An 8,074-nucleotide genomic window follows, 5' to 3' on the forward strand; every position below is an offset into this window, starting at 1 on the left:
AAAATGAAATTCTGATAATATCAAAGAATGTGTAATGGTAATATTCATAAGAACAATTTCTCAAACTTTGTTAATACTAGAACGTAAAATAAAAATACAGTATACACATTTAATCTGTTCAAAGTATGTATGCAAAGAATGTGACACTTTTCCTCCTCTTTTTGAAGTATTTCTTCTTAACAAAATGAGAGAAATTCGTACTATATTTTTGCTACTTGAATTATGGTTTCTCCCTTCCATGTCGCAATTTGAAGATGTCAAAAAACTCCCTTCGTGGATTTAGTTTTGGCTTATTGGAAAGTTTTGGCTAGTTTGTTTATTTGGGACACGGAGTTATACGTAACGATTGGTAATGGAAAGGATTGAATGGCTAACGTAGCTACATATTGTGTTCACTAAATTACCAAGTGAAGAAAAACATCACAGGAATATGAATGTATTCTCACGGTCTCGTACGTGTCCTATCTGAAAGCACTGAAAGACAAAAACTAGGTCGTGGACAAATTAAAAAAATACAAGAAGAAGAAGAAGAAGAAGAAGAAGAACAAGAACAAGAAGAACAAGAACAAGAACAAGAATGAGAAGTAGATGGGAAGGCAAGGGCAGAGAGAAACATACAGATAGCTAGAGTCTAGAGATGAATATGCTGAGTGACTGAGGACATTATAGAGTAGCTATGTGGTGCCCTAACGCTGGGTTAAGGACATGTGTTGGTGTAATTGAAAGCTAGCGCCGAGAATAAATGAAATAAGATTAGATCAAATCAAGAAATATAAGAATCGGTAAGAAAACATGGATTCGTGGTCACGGTGGTAAATTACACAGTTGTTACATGTTGATAGATGTCTCATATAACGTCTATGTCTGGTCACTTTGTGGTGTCACCACAACCCATTCAATTCAACAGACTTAGTTGCCAGGGTCGATGACATTCCAACTATTTTTTTTTTATATCGTACATACGAATTGAAGTACCTTGAAAAACACATCAAACATCGACAAATGTACCTGGATGCAAACGTACAGGTTGGTCTTATTAACTAAGATTGGAAATATTTGACCTCCAATATGTTGTAAGAAATTAATGTGTCAGTTCGCTAGAATTGTGTAGTATTATTAATACTACAAGTTTTGACACATCATTGAAGAAAGTCAAAATTTTAGTTAAATATTAAAAGCAGACGGGAGGTCCTCACACACACACACACACACACACATACATATATATACGATGCAACTATAACAATGAGTAAAACACTCCGTCCAAAAGAATGTATAATATCTGAAATTAAGGAGACAAAAATGATTTGTGTTGCCGAATGTCCTCGTTTATGATCACTTCAGGTCGCCACCATTTTTGTACTTTTTTAAGGTTCACGTGGTCCGATTGCTTTGACGGCATCGTAATGAAACACAACAATGGAATCGCAAATGGGAGTAGACAACGATTTCAACGATAAAAATTGAAGAGGGTGTACCGTGACACACACTTGACGACACCGTTTGTCTATCTCTACATGGTGTATGAGAATTGACTTGAAAACACTTCAAGCATTTATCATGTCCTGGTATGAACCCGGTCTATCAGCTTAGGACTGTTCTAACTTTCACGGAAAACTTTGAAAATAACGGATTTTTCTTCAGTCAGTCAGGCAGTCAGGTAGTCAGGTAGTCGTTCAGGTTGGTATTGCTCTAGTAGACTTACACTAGCACTGAACACTTTTAAACACATTTTGCAGTCAGTCTTGGTCTGTTGCACTGCATGCGTAGAATAAAAACTGTTCAATGCCTAGCACTTTTATGCTATGCATTACAAAACAGCTCATAATGTTTACAAATATGCCTAAAGCTTAAACGTGATGCGTGTCCTGTCCTTTAACGACCAGGGTATGAGCGAGGAATGTTTTTAAAAAAAAACCTCTGACCCTTTTTCTTTATCCTGAAACTTTTATTTTTTTAACTTTAGTACATTTTAGTACGGACATGTATTCCGGTTATTAACGTTGAATAAATGAAATCATTGCGGGATCAAGATCCGTATAGACCTCGGATTGAAACGTCACATTCGTTTCTCATTTATCGTTCCAAAGTAACTATACAGTACTGGGTAAATTAGTTTGAAGCAGTTTAGTGTTACTCTGTTTGTTTGGGTTTACTCCTTACCAAGGTAAGTTGCCGCTGGAAATTTTGGCAATTGTGTAGTAAATTTCAGTGTACAGAGGTGTGATATCATGTATATAACAATATTTTAGAGAGGAAACTCCTTGCAAAATTTTTGTTTTTGGACACCAGTTTCTTCGAAAGTATTCGGTTTTCTAATAATGGATAGATGGATTCTAGTCTTTAGCTGGGCACCGGGGGTTGGGTAGCCCCCTTGTCGCACACCCTATGTACAAAAATGCATTTGTTATCAGTCGTACAATTTATGCACGCCCATTGCTTGATGAACAAAAATGGCGTAGTTTTGATATTGCAACTCACAATCTCCACACATTTATTCAGTAAGAATGTGGAGGATACATGTGTCAGATTCATAATGTAGTGTAACTTGTTTACTGAAAAATAAAAAAAATTCTAAATACACGAACCCAGAATATTTGTCACTGGATGGGAGTAAGAAGAGGGTTGACTTGTCGTGCACAGATGTTGGCTTTGTAGTAGCAAGTAACAACTGAGAACAAGAAGCGGCAATTTTGAAAGAGTGTAAATCTTGGATTTTGTTTGATACATTGACACATCAATTGTACATAGATGGGTAACTTACCTACTACAATATTAAAGTATGCGATTTCCACTCAATAGAGTAATAGTCATGTAACGAAAGATATCTTAATTTATGTTATATAACACCAAAATAATTACAATATTTCGACTGCCACAAAACGGACACGATACAACCTGTCTTATTAATTTAAATCCACATAGTTGTATTTCGTGAGCATTATTTTCCACTACCAGGTGTGATGAAGTTGGAGACGACTGCAGTTTTACTTTAAGAATTCATGGAAAAAATGCAATTTCTGTAGAACCAATATTTTAGTGTATAATAAATTAATTGACCGACGAATTTATGTGACTACAGCCTAGCTAAATCATAATGTACCAAATTACCAGAAAAAGAAGAAATGTTTGCCATTGTTTTGACGGGAAAATTGAAAAAAAAAATCAAAAATGATTTAGTGTAAGCTACTTTCTGTCTTGATATGGGTTATACTGTATGAGGTCACAAAATGATCTAGAAAGAATAACTCTAACCCACTGCAGTTATTTATGTTGCATATTGGACAAAAAACCCATACCATGTGTAATGCGAAAGTTTAATATTGACAACCACTGCCATTGTGAATACTTTCTTAGCATGCCTTCGTTATATTGAAAAGTCAGTGAAATTAGAAGACTTCGTCGAAAACTGTTAAATATATCAATAAATGACCCATATTAAAGATCGTCATTTGACTGGTCGCGGTAAATTAGCATGACAACATGAGATTCCCATAGAGAACGTCACGTGTTGTCATAACCAGTTACTGTAACAGCTAGGATTGAAAAATATCGACTACCCGCACAATGTATGTAAGGCATCAGCCTAATCTCGATTACATACGCCTTGGGCGAATAAAATAATAATATCTATTTGTCGAAGAAAAACAAAAATGTATATATGAAATTGTATGTATGTATGTATGTATGTATGTATGTATGTATGTATGTATGTATGTATGTATGTATGTATGTATGTATGTATGTATGTATGTATGTATGTATGTGTGTGTGCGCGTCCATCTGTCCGTCTGTCTGTCTGTCTGTCTGTCTGTCTGTCTGTCTGTATGTATGTATGTATGTATGTATGTATGTATGTATGTATGGATGTATGTATGTATGTATGTATGGATGTATGTATGTATGTATGTATGTATGTATGTATGGATGTATGTATGTATGTATGTATGTATGTATGTATGTATGTATGTATGGATGTATGTATGTATGTATGTATGTATGTATGTATGTATGTATGACAAGCTTTACTTCAACTTAGCACTGATATGAGTAAACACGTAATGGAATCCGGATAAGTTGACAGGGTTTTATTGTGTTTTCTGAGTAAAAGGGCAGTCAACAGAGACTGACATTATTCACACAAGACAATGTCGCCACGGTTTTGTTGTAGTGGAAATTTGCCAGAGAGGTGCCAAGTAGGTATACAATTTACCACTGCCCCAAGTTATGTATATATTTCAATAGTAATTTCCGAAATGTGCTCTAGGTGTAGAATTGTAGAATCATTTTCTTGAAAGATATCTACAATATACATGTAATACCTGACCTATTCTTGTATTATAAATCCATTCGTGATATGATGGTTTAATGTCATGTCAGTTTATTTGTCTCCCCATATCTCAGTCAGTCAGTCAGTCAGTCAGTCAGTCAGTCAGTCTGTGTGTGTGTGTGTGTGTGTGTGTGTGTGTGTGTGTGTGTGTGTATGTATGTATGTATGTATGTATGTATGTATGTGCGTGCGTGCGTGCGTGCGTATGTATATATGTATGTGTGTGTGTCTGTGTCTGTCTGTCTGTCTGTCTGTCTGTCTATGTCTGTATGTATGTATGTATGTATGTATGTATGTATGTATGTATGTATGTATGTATGTATGTGTGTGTGTATGTGTGTGTATGTGTGTGTGTGTGTGTGTGTCTGTCTGTCTGTCTGTCTGTCTGTCTGTCTGGTAATGAAACATGTTTTAGAAAGATATTGGTGAATGATGCATGGCACAATTTTTAATGTGTTGTTTGAGAAAATCTGGTTTATAGGCCTTAATTTTTCATGTCATAAAAACTAAAACTTGTCCTGAATTCGTTCAATCGCGAACGTGCGTGATTCGCTTTTCAGTCGCCGCTGCACTCGACTCTCGTCTGATAATCAAGACACCCATTGAACGACTCTTATCTCACAAGTGACTATGTGCGTGCTATGTGCCCACGTCATAACAACGTCATAACTGACGCAGATAAGTACATGAAGTATATTGTGTATGGTGTTTTTGTTTGTTCGGTACTATCAACATCTTTTGTACATTATCGTGTGTATGTTAATTTTTAACAAGTGGTCACATTCTGTGATCTCGCTGTTGTAAACTATGGATTGGTCACACTCCACTCCGATTGTCCTACTAAGCGACTAAACGAAAACAACAAAACAACAACATATGGGATATGAATAATAATTTTCACAATGGTCTTTGTCTAAGGGTAAATCATAAAAAAAAAACCAAATTGCTATAATTGTAAATTATATTTATTGGATGAAGGTCGCATGTTTATTACTTTGTCGTAATGACGTCATTCTCAATGGAAAAAAATCTTACCTTCATTTACCTCTGTTGTATATGATAAAACTGAATAAACCATGACCATGTATATTTAATTGTTGTTCAGTTACTGTTTACCGGCTAGCAGATAACCGATTGTGTCCTTATAGGGACAAAGAAGACTCAAAATACTCCTCGTACACTTGCTAGTCCTATGCCATATTATTTCAAAGGTCTGTGGTTTACAGTGTCATACTCTTCAGCATTCTACTTTCAAATATCTAAGAAAACGTATATATTGTATGATTACAGACAAAATAGTGGATGGTCACACACATTAAAAACAAGTCAATTAAAACTATGAAGGAGTTACATTGACCTTGTATCTATCATTAACATAAATCAGGTATGAATCTCACCTGGAAATCAAACCTAGGACTAATTGACGGTTGTACTGTAGACGTCACATATCTTGAACTGAATATGGGTCAAGGCTAATTTAACTTGATCTTCAACGAGGTTTAAAGGATCTATCCTCCGTTCGAGAACCGCAATGATTTCTTTCAAGTTAAAAGAAACTGGTACCAGCTTTTATAGGCAATTCCGTAATCCCGAGGCTATGATAGTACGCCTACAGCACATGTTGTCCATATCTGTATCATTTCTTTAAAAACCACCCAATAAGTTTATCTTAGGCGTTCTTGCAAGTCCAAGACCAGCGATAGGGTAACATTGGTAAACCTTTAGTAAGTTTTAAGTCACCCGTAAACGTTCAATAATTTTTCTGATAAATCCAAATTGAATTTATCACAATAATAATATCACGGGTTTGCCAAACTCAAGCAACTTCTGTGGCTTATCAAAATTTATGACATTTAACTTTGCTTTATTCTATATTTTCTTTTGTTTACTTGTTTTTCTTTCGGTCTATATTAGATCAATTCGTTTAATCAAATGCCGATATATTATGTATGGTTCAATACAACCCATTTCGCAAACTAGCTGTATGATCCCAGACTACCATTATATAAGCCAGTTCCTCTAACACTCACTATACAACATGCAAACACCATGGAATCATGAACATTTTATGTTCCGGATTATGACATTCGTTAAAGAAACACATCCTTGCAATGAATGGGGGGGGGGGGTTCTCTTGACCTTAAAGCCAAATGGTGGGGGGGGGGGGTCTCTTGACCTAAAAGCCAAATGGTGAAATCACGTTTTGTAAATACATGGTTTACTTTGTGATAGTCTAGTTCCTGACGACCGTGTTCCAAGTAATATGTGGTGTATTAAAAATCAGAACACGGTCGTCTGAAACTAGACTAACTTTATTACAAAACAGCAACTGCACATTAAGTAGTGTATGTCTCTGTGTGTGTCTTTTGAAACACCTTTAAGGGATGCTTGGAAGGAACCCTGCTGAAATTCGTACTTGGCCCGAATCTGCTACAGAAGTGTAAGTGCGAACGTCAACCCGAACATTTAGTACGGTATGGTGGCCTTGAGTTGGGTTTTGGTATCACGCAGTCCCCACACCATACCCAATTTACCTACGTAATCAGGCGTGTTTACAAGCAATAAATTATCATGTATGCACGTGTTTCTGATCTTGTTCCGTCTTGCCAGCCATCAGCTAATCTGAATCTCATATGGTGAATGCGTCTCTATTCGTTTATATTGTCGTTTGTTTTCGATTTTGTTGTTGATTTTGTTTTGATGTTATATCTTTACACACGAAGGCAATCACTCCAGGAACTACAAAATCGAAAACAATCGAATGAAATAGAGGTAAATATAGAAATAGAGCCGTATTCACCGAGACATTAGATTTTAATCAGATTGGCCATCCGTTTTAGCAGGACTACAGTCATTATGTACATTTCAATAATGTTATATTTCATTTACATACAAATATAATGTTGTAAATATCATAAAACACATCAATTGACATTGAAAGTATTATTGGGGGCTTATAAAAATCAGGAATGGCTTCGAGGAGACCTTCAATGCGAGGACTATCGGATGTCCATGTCCAATATTATATGATCAAAGAAACTATTTGGAGGTGAAATTAGCAATAAAATCATAAAACTCAGGTTGTTGACAATGATCACAATTTTCATAGGGTCATGCATTATGATTTTACGTACTAAAACGTTTATAGTCTTGTGAGGTACTGTCCGTTGATGGGCCAGTAAAGTAAAAACACGGTTTTCTTCTTAGACTAGCAAACTAACGAAACAAATGTGTTCTTAATGAGATCTTTAGAATAGTGGAAGTTAGGTAACAGGGTAGTTAAGATCCAGTCACAAGGTAGTAACCCATCTCTTCTGCCAGTAGTTGCAGAGATCCAGTCATAGGGTAGTAAACCCCCTTTCCCCATCACAAGTAGTTGTTGAGATCCAGTGAGAGTACTAACCCCCTTACCCCACTACCACTAGTTATTGGGATTCACTACGAGGGTAATCACCCACCCCCACCACCCCCCCACCACCACCACCACCACCACTACTACTACTACTACCAGTAGTTGTTGATATCCAGTCAAAGGCGGGTAATAACCTTATCCCTACCTATACTTGTTGAGATCCAGTTAAAGAGTAGTTTCCCCTCTATCCACACTACTAATAGTTGTAGAGATAAAGTCACAGGGTAGTAACCCCCTTCCCCCACTACCATTACTTGTTGAGATCCAATCACAGGGTAGTAATCTCCTCCCCCCCCACCACTACATGTTGAGATCCAATCACAGGGTAGTAT

Source organism: Glandiceps talaboti, chromosome 2 (genome assembly GCF_964340395.1).
Source record: "Glandiceps talaboti chromosome 2, keGlaTala1.1, whole genome shotgun sequence".
NCBI lineage: Eukaryota > Metazoa > Hemichordata > Enteropneusta > Spengelidae > Glandiceps > Glandiceps talaboti.